Raw genomic sequence first — 12,845 nt, 5'->3', positions numbered from 1 at the left:
AAAAAGTTGGAACAAAGGCAGCATGTATAGTGTCATTCTTTCATAATTTTTTTTTTTTGCGGTACGCGGGCCTCTCACTGTTGTGGCCTCTCCCGTTGCGGAGCGCAAGCTCAGCGGCCGTGGCTCACGGGCCCAGCCGCTCCGTGGTACGTGGGATCCTCCCGGACTGGGGCACGAACCCGTGTCCCCTGCATCAGCAGGCGGACTCTCAACCACTGCGCCACCAGGGAAGCCCCATAAATTTTTAAAACTATTTTTATGGCAAAATAAAACACAGATTGAGAAAATCACACAAAACAAATAGTTTATTAATTATTATAAACAAACCACTCTTATAACTACCACCCAGATCAAGAAACAGACTTTTCTAGCCAACTCAAAATGCCCTCCATGAATTTCTTCCTTTCCTCTAAAAGTAAACAAACTATCTTGAACTTATCATATTCACTTCCTTATGTTTCTTTATGATATCATTACCCAAGGTTACAACTCTGGTCAACACAGTTAATTCTTATCCATTTTTTTAAAAATGTGACATGTATTTTAAGTTATGTTTACTCTACCTCCCCCATTATCCTTCTCTTTATCTTACAATTTATTCCTTAGAGAATCTGGACCACTTGAACTATGGAGTTTCCACAGTATGAATTCTGCTGACTACATATTCATGGTGCAGGTTAACATGTTCCTCCACCCTCCGAATTTCCTGCAAATTGGCATCTGGATTAGGAGGCTTGAAAAACACTGAGATTCAATCCATTTGGTTGTATGATCTTTCATCAGGAGGCACACGGTATCTTGTTTTCTTGGGTTTCTAATGTCAGATGCCATTGTCGCTCAATGCCCGGATCCATTAAATCAATGGGGGTTGCAAAATAATGATAGTCTAGTTCTCTCGTTTCATTTTCATTTATTGCGTGGAAAAAAATTTAGGAAGGGCCTCCCCTCATCTACTACATGGTTATCCAGTGATCTGTTCATATAAGAAAGGCAGGGTAAACACGTTCTTTCTTGACCACTTTTAAGACAATGAATTGGTGATCCATTAACCTCAGGTAACCAATAATTTGTTTTTCTTATCATCAACCCTCACAGATTTAAACATACTTGGAATTCTTATTTTTGAAGCTCTAACGGACCCATACCAGTAGAAGCCTCTTCAAGTTGGCTCCTGAGTCCTTTTGACACGGTCCTAATAATCTTTGATAACAACCTTGCTAGCTATTATCTTGAGATGTCCGGGCTCATCTTGTATCTCTCCAGTTATTTTCATTGTTTAAAGCTCACTCTTTAGGAGATACCTTAAGAAGAGCTCATGGGAACAATATTTCCTCCTCTCACTTCTTGCATGTTAATGCAATGTTGGTGTTCTTCACATTTGCAAGTCAATATTGCTAGACATAAAAAGTACAGGCTCATATTTTCTTCTCTTAGAGGACCTTAAATATGTTATCCCATTTTCTTCTGACATAAAATGTTTCTTCAAAAAGTCTGAGAACAATCTAATTCTTTTGCTGCTGTTTTTCTCTTTTTTTCTAGATGCCCAAAAGACTTTGCTTTTTCTTCTTTTTAATCCAGTAATTTTACTAAAACATCTTGGCATTGATTGTTCTAGGCTGATATCCTAAAATACATGATTTGCCCTTTAAAAATGTCGTTTAAAATTGTTTTCTCAGGAAAATTTTCTTGAAATATAGTATTTGTACTGTTCCCTTGCTTTGGTTTGCTTTTCCTATTATGGTATGTTCGATCTTCTTTTCCTATTTTTAATATCTGTCACCTTTTCCCAAATTTTATTTCTTTCTTGATTTCCTTTCAATTTTTAACTTTTTCCTCCTTTTCACCCTCAATTTCTCTTAGGGCAGTATTTGTGGCATTTATCTGATTTTGTGTTCCATCTAAGAATTTATTTCTAAAGTGATTTTTTTTCTAATTTCTAATTCTTTGAGCTCTGTCATCTTGTCTGAGATTTTTCTAATTCAGATTATGCTGTTCTTTCATGTCTTGGATAATTTTTAATTATCTCTTTTTCTTTTGAAATAATATATTAGTTTTTTTTTTAATCATATCTTTTGGGCATGTTTTCATTGTCTATAAGGATATAACTGTGTTCCCTTTTTTTCTTCTTAATACTAAGTCTGTATGGGGTTTAATCTTATTAGTTTTCTGTACTTTTATAAAGTTTCATGTAGGTGCAGAACACTGGCCAAGTTAATAAATAGTTCAAAAAGGAATGAATAGACAAGTTCATCAAAATGTTAACAGCAGTAATCTCTGTGTGGTATGATTTAGAAAAGTGTCTTCTAATGTTTCATATGTTGATTTGTGTAAATTTTTAAATAATGAGTATGAAGTGTTTTCATATTCAGAGCAAAAGAGTTATTTTCAAATTGAAAGAAATAAAGTGTGTACATGAAGATATATATACACACATGCCATATATCTTTTAAAATAAATAGGTAAAGAAGTAGCAAACAACCCATCCCATTCCCCTACCTGCACTGCATATGTCTCCTATTCATAAATGAAGGCTCTGGGGTAAACGGTGATAAGGCTAAGTTTTACTAAGGAAGACTAGTTTAGAGTTTGTGAAAAGGAAGACAGCTACCACCCAACTGCTTTCCATGCTGTATTTGACAGATTTTACTCTGCAGCTCAGAAAACATGTTAATAGGACTCTCATGGTGAGAGGAAGAGATTAGAAAAGCAAAGAACCCTGTTGTGACAGTTTGGCACTACATGGAAATGGCTCACAGTGCCTGTAATGCATGGAACATAGATAACATCTTTTCATAAATCTAGACTCCAAGACATTCCAAATATACACGTGAGAAATGCCGACGGCAGTGATAGCAAAGCACCAAACAGAACAATTGCAAACAAGAATGAGATGAAGCCTTAATTTGCTTAACTGGGCTTTAATATACCTCTCAGAGAAAACATAAGAGATGAACTGCCTCATAAAGCAATGGTCTTCTCCAGTTCTTCTTCTTTTTTTTCACAAGATAATTAAAGGAAACGAAAGAGCAAGGATCTTGTTAAATTGACCAAGGAAAATGATTTCATCTGAAGTAGAATGCGTGAGTTTTTGAAGAAAGGATTTCAAGTTTCCCCACAGAGCTGACACAGGTCATTTGGTAATGCCTACATCAGAAAGCGAAGCCATTCCAAGGACAGACAGCATGGAACACCCGGCAGGCCCTATTAACAGAGGCAAGACAGAAGGCTGGGGGAACCATGGCCTTGTGGAAAGAGCACTGGAATGGGGAGTCAGGACACATGGGATTTGACTTCTTGACTTGTGACTCTGAAGAATCTAGTTCACTTTGTCACCTGTTAATATTTCTTAGAGAAACCCATTATTCATTCCTCTATCCTATCTCGGCAGTGAGAACAAAGGAGGTAATGAGAAAAATCTCTGCATGACCAAGACTACAAGTGCAAAATGATTAGTTTATAATGAAATTGTGTTTCAATTGCTAAATATAAAAGTCCCACTGTGCAGTAATGTTGTGAATTAAAAATCAGAGGAAGGGAAATGAGGGTCCAGGTATTCTGAACCCAGCAGCAGAAGAAACGATGTCCTATTCTCCTCTAAGCTCTAAGACACTTTTCTGAGGCAAAGGAGAGGCAGATAAACGTATACCTCAAAAGCGACTCAAGATTCCATGCCAGATCCTTGACTGAGACACTGATAAGAGCCAAGGGTCTTTTATGGTTTTGGCTGGGATTCATCCCGAACAGGCTATGCCCCCAAATGTCACCACATATGGCTTGCCCATGGAGCCCGAATTTCTAACCAGAGCTCCGGGGATAATATTAAGCCCTGGGTAACTAACAACTGCTGAAGGCTTCCTCCGAGCTAAACATACACAGTGTACACAACCTTTCTCAGATCTTACAAGCCCTAGGAGGTGGGCACCAATATTCTCCTCCTTTCACAAGCAGGACACGAGCTATATGGAGATTAAGAAACTTGCAAAACATCAGGCAGCTAATAGGCGGCAGGGCTCAGCCTCCGAACCTGGTCTCCTGATGGCAGGATCCTTAGTTTAATATTCTACTCTACTGCCTCTTCCCGGAAGTGGAAAGAAAGAGGGAGCTGGCGAAGCAGGGACTCCAAAGATCCCACTTACAGAGTTTATAGATCCCTCATACCGGTTCCAGGAGAAGGTGAGTGTCATAACCAAGCAACCAGGAAATGGCTTCTCTCCTGTCACATAACAAAAGCAACACAGAGCTTTCCTTCTGACCGGCTTCCTAATTATCTCTGGAGCTCTCTTTTTCTGCCAGAGAAATCCTTTCCCCTCTCTCCTTTGGACTTTTCCTGATGGCTTCTAACATCGCTTCCCCAATCCCTCTCCATGAAAACCAAATCCACTCTACATTTCAAAAACTATAGTTTCATCTCATTTCAACACATTATGCATATGAATCAATCCTGATTTCACCATAGGGCGGCTTAGAAGAGATTTGGAAATTGTCTGAATCACAATAATTTCTCATACTTTTATCACACTGACTATTTAACAGGTACTGTTTCAAGACTTACGTATATTAACCATTTCAATCCTTATATTCACCCTATGAGGAGGGAACTATTATTATCCCCATTTCATAGATGAGGTAACAGGCAACAAAACACTGAATAATTGCTCCAGGTCATACCTGCAGCAGGTGATGATGCTATTTTGTTTTCAACATCTCTGAACTTCAGTTCTCTCATCTTGAAAATAAGAATAACAATAACATGGTTACTAGGCAGAAATGAAATAAACATGCATAAAGCAATTTAACACAATACTTAGATTCCCCCATCTCCCTCTAGTATTTCTGGGATCATCCTAAGGTACTACCCAGAAATTTTTAATTGAATGAGAACAGGGAGATAAGAGAAGTGCTTAGTATTCAGACACGCTGTCCCATCTGTGCATCACGACACCCCTTTGACGCAAACATTACCTCCCCCATTTTACGGATGAGAGACAAGAGAAAGCATGGACTTTTTGTGAGTGACTGGACCAGGCCTTGAACCCACATATGCATCCTGTCTTTCCAAGGTTTCTAAGGGGCTTGAGGACAGGGATAGCCCAGTCTTCTAGTCCCTTCATCTTCCCCTTGTAGCCAGACCCAGAATAGCACATGCTGTATAAATTCCACACGCAACCAATGTTTATATGGCTTGCCAGGAGATGGCAAGATGTAAAACCAAAATCAAATACAACAATAGGTGCATCACATTTACTGACCCTGCCCAATTAGCAACTCCTCCGATTAGAGGGGAAAAAAAGAAGGATGGAAGGAGAAGGAATGATGGAAGAAGGAGAGGAAGAAAAGGAGGAGAAAATGCCCAAGACTGCAGATGTTGTGATGAAACATAAACCCAAACGGTAATTGCCACGTTCCCTCATCCACTTCAGGATTTTTTTTTCCCAGAAGGATATTAGCTACCGATCTTGCTACGGCTGTCCCTTCTGGGTCCTTCAGCTGGGACCTGAAGTTAGAGGCCTCAGAGAAGACCTGCCAGGCCAGGATCACCCTTTCTCAGAAAGGCGACAGGAGGGAAGAACACTGCTCTCAGCCCTGACCTGCGGGCAGAGGCCGCCACCGGAACAGGGCGTTCCTCCCAGCACCGGATGCCCACTCACAAAGGAACACCACCATCTCCTCCATCTCCCTCCCATCAACACCTAAGACCTAAGGGAGGACAGGAAAGTGGAAATCAAGGGTCACTGCTGGGGAAGCTGAAACAAACAGTGCCCTCCAGATGCAGAACCACACCCATCACCTCTCCTGCTCTCACACCCCATATTCTACTGTTTTTAAATATATTTATTTATTTATTTTATTTATTTATTTTTGGCTGCATTGGGTCTTCGTTGCTGTGCGTGGGCTTTCTCTAGTTGTGGCGAGCGGGGACTACCCTTCGTTGTGGTACGTGGGCTTCTCGTTGCAGTGGCTTCTCTTGTTGCAGAGCACGGGCCCTAGAGTGCAGGCTCAGTAGTTGCGGCGCCAAGGGCTTAGTTGCTCCGTGGCATGTGGGATCTTCCCGGACCAGGGCTCGAACCCGTGTCCCCTGCATTGGCAGGCAGATTCTTAGCCACTGCGCCACCAGGGAAGCCCCACACAATATTCTTAAGCTGGGAAGAGGACAAGTAGCCTCAGAATTGTGAAGATCATGAAGTGTCTAAAAAATAACTATTTAGACCTACTGTGGGCCCAACACCAGGCTAAGACAGATGAGCTGGGGAGAGTCCATAAACTCAGAAATTTGTTAGGACACACTTACGTGGCTTTCTTTCCCAGATAGTTTTCCCAGGTTAAAAACCAGTGAGAAAAGAGGGCTCTGTAAAAATAAATCACCACCTTCCCAACAAATCTCCTTCTCAACTTCCCTAATCCAGTGAGGCAGACATCCAAGCGATGTCTCAATTATCTCTGACTCTGTCCCTCCCCGGCCTCCATATGCAGTTGGGGACCTGGCACCACTGATCCATCTCAGAAGCTCCTGCCAGCTGTATTCGCCTCCCTTCATTTCCACGCCAAGCTTTTATTACTCTCCTGGAGGCTTTCCATCACCTCCTGATCACCCTTCTGCCCTCACTTCGATCCTCTTGCACTTTCCTATAGATCCATCTTCCTAAGAGGATCCACCACCTTTAACACCACCAGACCATGTTCTAGACCATTAAAAGTGGGACTCCAGGGCCAGTCCTGGGTTTGAATTCTTTCTCCATCATGTCCTATGAGTATCTCTTTGGGTTAAGTCATCTAACCTCACTGTGCCTCAGTTTCCTCAACTGTAAAATGGAGATGAGAGTACCTACACCAAAGGCTTGTGGGAATTAAACAGGCAAGAGCACATGAAGCATTCAGAAGAGTGGTGGCATACAGTCTGGGCTATGTAAGTGTTAGCCATCATCATCATCGTTATTATTTTAAGAGCACCACACTGGCTACCAAATAAAATCCCCATTCCACTGATGGGTTCTCAAGGTGCTCCATGCACTGACCCGAACTGGCCTGAATTTGTCCCTAATCTCTATGGACACAGGCCTTTCCTCTACCGCCTGACCCCAGAGGGGCACCAGACTGGGCTTTGCACCCTTTCCTGAACTGCCTGAAATTGTCCCACTCACACGCTCCTACCGGTGGCTCTGCCTGGGAAGCCCTGCCTCCCACCAGTGCCTGTCAAACCCTCAGCAGCACTCAAGGATGAGCTCAAACGCTGATCTACCCAAGGTCATCCATCTGCCATCTGAATTCCAGCACACGGCCCTGAAGATGTTAATAAATCTAGAAGGTTTCATGGTCCTGCCCCTACCTGCCCAAGAGCTACTTTCTGGTCCACCTTAAAGAAATAACCTTCGTCCTCTACGGGCTTCAGTTTCCTATCTGTAAAATGAGGCAGTCAGAACAGACAGCTTCTAAAGCTTTCTTCTGAAGGCCCTTGGGTTATACAAACAATGTCTCCTTGTTCCTTTGGGAAAATCTTTCATTAAGGAAGAGGGTGCATAGGGTAACCACATGTATTTTTATTTTTTAAATGAATGACTAATTGTTTTAAGTCTCAAGTTCTAAGGTTATGAAAAAAGTGAGATTTTATTAGATGATGTCTACAATTCCTTTCTCTTTATAGTTTGATGACCCTATGACTTATAGTCTCTTTTTTCCCTAACAGCTTAGAATACAATTTCATTTTATACTTTATATTATCTCCATGATGCATACCACAGGGCTATTTCTACTTTCCCCATGGAAAACAATTCATTGAGTGCTATACCCAAAGACCAAGACAGTAAAAACAAAAACAAATCCAAATTATTTCCCCTCCCCCTCAATTCAGCAAGTGAGAATTCCAGGATAAGTTTTTTTCCATAAAAATACAGATCTAGAAATTTCTTGAAACCACCAGGGTGGAACTTAGCCATAAGAAAGTTTGAAAAGAAGCAGAAAATTTAATAATACCATTACCCTGAAATCCAATAAAGCCTGTTGGAGCTTCATATTTTTAAGAATCAGACTATTTATGCTATTACCCCAGTACTATTATAGTTTCCTATAAAGCCATAAATACACACGATGTAGTTCACCAGAACACTGACTAAGACCATCACACAAAAGGCCATAAGGAAGATAGTGGCCATGAAGTATGGCTCCGTGGTACTTGCTACAGCAGGTTCACACGGATGAATTCATCTATTTCAAAAATTATATTTCTAAGGCCACAACTCATCATCTTCAACTGTGAACAACATTTTTTTTTTTTTTGCGGTACGCAGGACTCTCACTGTTGTGGCCTCTCCCGCTGTGGAGCACAGGCTCCGGACGCGCAGGCTCAGTGGCCATGGCTCATGGGCCCAGCCACTCCGTGGCATGTGGGATCTTCCCGGACCGGGGCACGAACCCGTGTCCCCTGCAGCGGCAGGCGGACTCTCAACCACTGCACCACCAGGGAAGCCCTGAACAACTTTTAATACAAGTTAGAACTTCCTTTTCAGAAACTGTTTTCACACAGGCTAAAGGTCATACTGAATATCAAGGATCATTTATGAGGTAATCACAACACACAGGATGAAACTTATAACACCGCACCTTCATATTTGCTTCAGTTAGCCCTGTGCTTACCTTTAAGTATCAGAAACCTAACAAAGAGTGGATTCAACAAACTGGAAGTAGTGGGCAGGCTCAGGGCTGCTAGTGTTGGTTCGACAGGAACAATGTCAGGGCAGGTATCTCCGTGATGCCTTTGGCTTTTCCTTTCTGCTTGTTACCTCGTGGTGACATAAGGGCTGCTGTGCACTCACACATCTTATCAGCATTCGAGGCAGAAAGCAGAGGCAAGCAGCAAAGGGTACTGACAGGCTCATCTGTCAGGTTTTATCAGGACAATAGCTCTGTCCCAGAAATCCCACCCCCATTCCAGTGGACTTATTCTCAGGTCCCACTGACCAGGACCAGGTCACATGGCCATGCTGGTTACAAGGAATGCTCGCAAGTCAGGGGTCAGGACTGGCATGTTGGCTCAGACCAGCACAACCTACTGTCTGAGGCTGATCACCACACCACCCTGAATTAAATCCAGGTTCTAACAGCAAAAATGGAGCAGGATATGGGTACTGAGTGAGTGAGCAACTGTGCCTCCATTTTGAGTCTCCACCTTAGAAATAAGAAAGTCATCCATTAGAGAACGTAATTAATTATAGTATTTCCAAAGTGTCTTCAGCTCCCCACACCAAAAGCATCTGCTACATATAAAGTCATATTTTATAAATTCAAGGCCTATAAAAGCAAAAATAGTTGTTTCATCTTTAGGTTCACATGCTCATGCGGTTTGTTCATATGGTTTTTCTCTATATATATAAATAGGTATAAATTGGTAGTCAAATGGCTAAAAGGTACGTATCAAGCCTTGTTGCTGTGAATCCTGTTCACAACCCAAATACTAAGAAGCTTTATCTGACATGAGGTTCATCTTTCCCCAGGCAGAGAGGCCACATTAGCTGTGATTCAAACTTTTAAGGTACCAGATGGGGGAGAAACATCCTAACTGTTCTTTCCCCACCTTATTTCCTGGCTTCTCTTAGGCTCCTCCCTGCCCCGGCCTGCTCCAACAGGCATCTAGTTAACACCCTGGCTCTCCCATGGGACCATGCCACCCATCTACTTAACACTCAGTGGCTTCCCACTGCTCTTAGGAAGCAATGTAAACTCCTTACCAAGGCCCTCAAGTCTAACTGAGCCCCGCCTCCTCGCCCAACTTCATCTCCCACCAAGCCTCAACACACGCCCGTTCTGCCAGGGCCACCCAGGCCTCCTTTCCATCCCTTGAACTGTCCCTATCCCCACAGCCTGGAATGAGCTTTCCTCATCCTTCACGCGGCTGGGCTTGTCTCATCCTTCAGATCACAGATCAAATGTCACTTCTCCAGGGACATCTTCCCTCTGCTGCCCTATGCCACGTGGGTCCCGCTCAGTAATTCTCACTGACTCCTCCACAGCACGGACCACAATCCATAACCATCTTCCCTGTCGAGTAGCTTTCCATCGTCTGTCTTCATCACCAGAATGAATGGAAGTTCCAAGGGAGCGGCGACCTTACCTACCTTATTCAATGCTCTATCCCCAGAGCCCAGCACACTGAAAGGGCTCCAGACCATCAGTATTGCCCCTGTGCTTCCTGGATGGGCTCGATGCCGCTGACCTCTAACTCCCGTCTACATCACTAACACCTCAGCGTGACCACCAAACAGACACTGCATCCCCGGGACCCGGGCCCTGCAACCTTGACCTTGGAATTTCCTCTCTCCCCAACAATTTCCCTTGCTTGTAACTCCTTCCAACTCATCTCACACTGACTGAAGCAGTCAGCACAGTGGTTAAGAGCACACACCCTGAAGCCTGATAGCCTGGATTCAAATCTCAACTACACCACTTACTATATAGCCTTAAATAAGTTACTTATCTCCTCTGTGCCTCGACATCCTCAACTGTAATTGAGTGATAACAGTAGTATCTGTGTCACAGAGAGCTGTGGGGGGGATTATAAGGATACACCTGAAGTGCTGAGAACAGCGTCTGGCTATGTACGTGTTAGTCATTAATAATAATATAAATAGGGACTTCCCTGGTGGTCCGGTGGTTAAGAATCCGCCTTCCAACGCAGGGGATGCGGGTTCAATCCCTGGTCAGGGAACTAAGATCCCACATGGCGTGGGGCGACTAAGCCCATGCGCCACAACTACTGAGCCCGCGCACCACAATGAGGAGCCTGCGCGCCACAGCGGAGGATCCTGCACGCCGCAATAAAGATCCCACGTGCCGCAGCTAAGACCCAACGCAGCCAAAAATTAAATAAATATTTTAAATAATAGTAATAATATAAATAGGCATTATTATGAACATGCTTTGTTCTCACCAGGCTATCCAGTCCCTTGAACCCTTCCCGTGTGACCCTGCTTCATGAGGTCCCTCCATGATATCCCATTTCACATGCTCTTCAAATACCACCCATGGCACCTGAAATCCCATAGCTGTTCTGCCACTACAGGATCAGAATCATAGCTAATACCAGACCTTTATGTCCTATTGGAGGAAGACATTCTCTAAATCTGTTTTCTAGCTCTTGAACTTCACTGATTACACATATCTTTACTGGCCTTCCTCTCCTCTAAAGTGCTACATCACATAATTTGAGTCTAACTGACGCAGTTACTACCTTTGGTCATGTCTACATATGAAAACATGAGCTCTCTGAGGACAATATGTAACTCTTCTCAATACTCCAGAGAAGCCAGCACAGCATTCGAGTACAGCAGATGCAGCATCAATCCTTCTGTTGTTTGGCTCTGATCACCCCCCTCCAGCCTTAACTCTACTCTCTCTCTCAACCAGAAAAAAAAAGGAAGCTTCTTTTAAGCTTTGTTTAAATTGGACCCTTCAGTGTGAGGAATAGTGGTTTCAAAAACAAAAAGCTTCTATCTCCTGATGTTCAGGAAATCCTCCTTAACCCTAACCAAGCCCCCGTCACAAGGATAAGATGGTAGCAGGTATGCGTGATTTAGCCAAGTCATGGTGGATTTATTGGTATCAAGTTCCAAAGAAGCAGTATGTAACTTAAGCTCTTTGAGGAATGTTCCTGTACCCTAGGAGATGCGGATCAACTTTTCCCATAATTGGACACTCCCAAGAAAGAATTCAAAGGAGAAATCAATTGTAATCCCATGGATTTAAGTAATTTCCATAAAACTAAAAGATGAAGGATGACTAAAAAGTCTAGATGTAGCTTTAATAAAACATTCTCAACAGAATATTCAGTAGTACATGTTTGCTATTTTCTATTTCTACACTATCTACCTACCTACCTATCTATGCATCCATCCATCCATCCACACATAGACATAAATACACACACACACACACACACACATACACACACACACACACTCATACAAGGAAGGTCTAGAAGGTACAGATGCTAACAGCAAACTGACCTATCTTGTGACGCTGCAGTATATCAAATCATTCCTTTCAGAATTCAATAGGTTTCATTTTGTAATGGTTTTTGTGGCTGTCATTCAGGTCATCCAAGTTCACTTCCCCCAAGAACAATTTCAAGTTTGCATAAATGAGCAAGTGTCCAGGAAACCTGGAAAAACAATTCTATTTGCTTTGGTTTCAAAACTGTCCCATAAAGTTGCCTATTTCTCTTCTTTCCTTTCCCATCTTCTGCTCCCAGAAGATGGGTCTTAAGCTCCCACAGTCTGGCTGGGGCATTTTCTCCCAGTTACTCCATTAGCAGAAAGTGCTGTGGCCACCTCCCTGACGACAATACATCCTTCCCATCTCTCTGAGTCAAAGCCTGTCTGCGTATCCAGAAGGCTAATCCATCCCCAACATCCCAATCGTCTTCACACGGAGTGTGGGAAAAAGGCTCCTCAGAACCCCCTACAGTTATGCCAGAAATGCTGGGCATGCAGTCTGCAGGTACTCACCACACTCTATCTACTAACAGGTTCTCTTGAGGCAAGAAGGCTAGTCTTTAGAAAGATAAAAGGGAGGCACACTTAGCTCTCTCCACGGACTATTTTGCCATGTTTTCCAGAGTCTCATTTCACAATCAACACAGGCAGGCTTCCTTCCAGGATGTTGATTCCTACTGCTAAAGACTTGACATACGGCTTCTTAGTTCTGTTCTCTCTTTCTGATCCTACAGGGGAAAGCACTAGGTCCAGAGCATCCTTGTGAAGAGGAGACTTTTTTTTTATCACAACAAAACAGGATTTCAAATCTCTAGCTCAGAAGAAGCAGATGATAGAGAAGGGTTTTTTTTGTTTTTTTTTTAA

General features: G+C 42.8%; 1 protein-coding gene across 13 annotated transcripts in view; it reads right to left on the bottom strand.

Annotated features, from left to right (window-relative positions):
* APBB2 (amyloid beta precursor protein binding family B member 2) overlaps window positions 1–12,845 on the bottom strand; it is a 369,238-nt gene that overhangs the window by 208,238 nt on the left and 148,155 nt on the right. For 12 of the 13 annotated variants that reach the window (XM_024731651.1, XM_024731661.1, XM_024731662.1 and 9 more), the window contains one exon: window positions 4,669–4,726. The exons of the other annotated variant lie outside the window; for it this stretch is intronic. The gene's annotated coding sequence lies outside the window, so the exon portion shown is untranslated. The remainder of the gene's footprint in view (window positions 1–4,668; window positions 4,727–12,845) is intronic. 13 annotated transcript variants of the gene reach the window in all.

The sequence above is a fragment of the Neophocaena asiaeorientalis genome, unplaced genomic scaffold (assembly GCF_003031525.2).
Source record: "Neophocaena asiaeorientalis asiaeorientalis breed wild unplaced genomic scaffold, Neophocaena_asiaeorientalis_V1.1 scaffold39, whole genome shotgun sequence".
Classification (NCBI taxonomy): Eukaryota; Metazoa; Chordata; class Mammalia; order Artiodactyla; family Phocoenidae; genus Neophocaena; species Neophocaena asiaeorientalis.
Note: the sequence above shows the minus strand (reverse complement) of the source record. Positions and strands in the feature narration are given on the sequence as shown.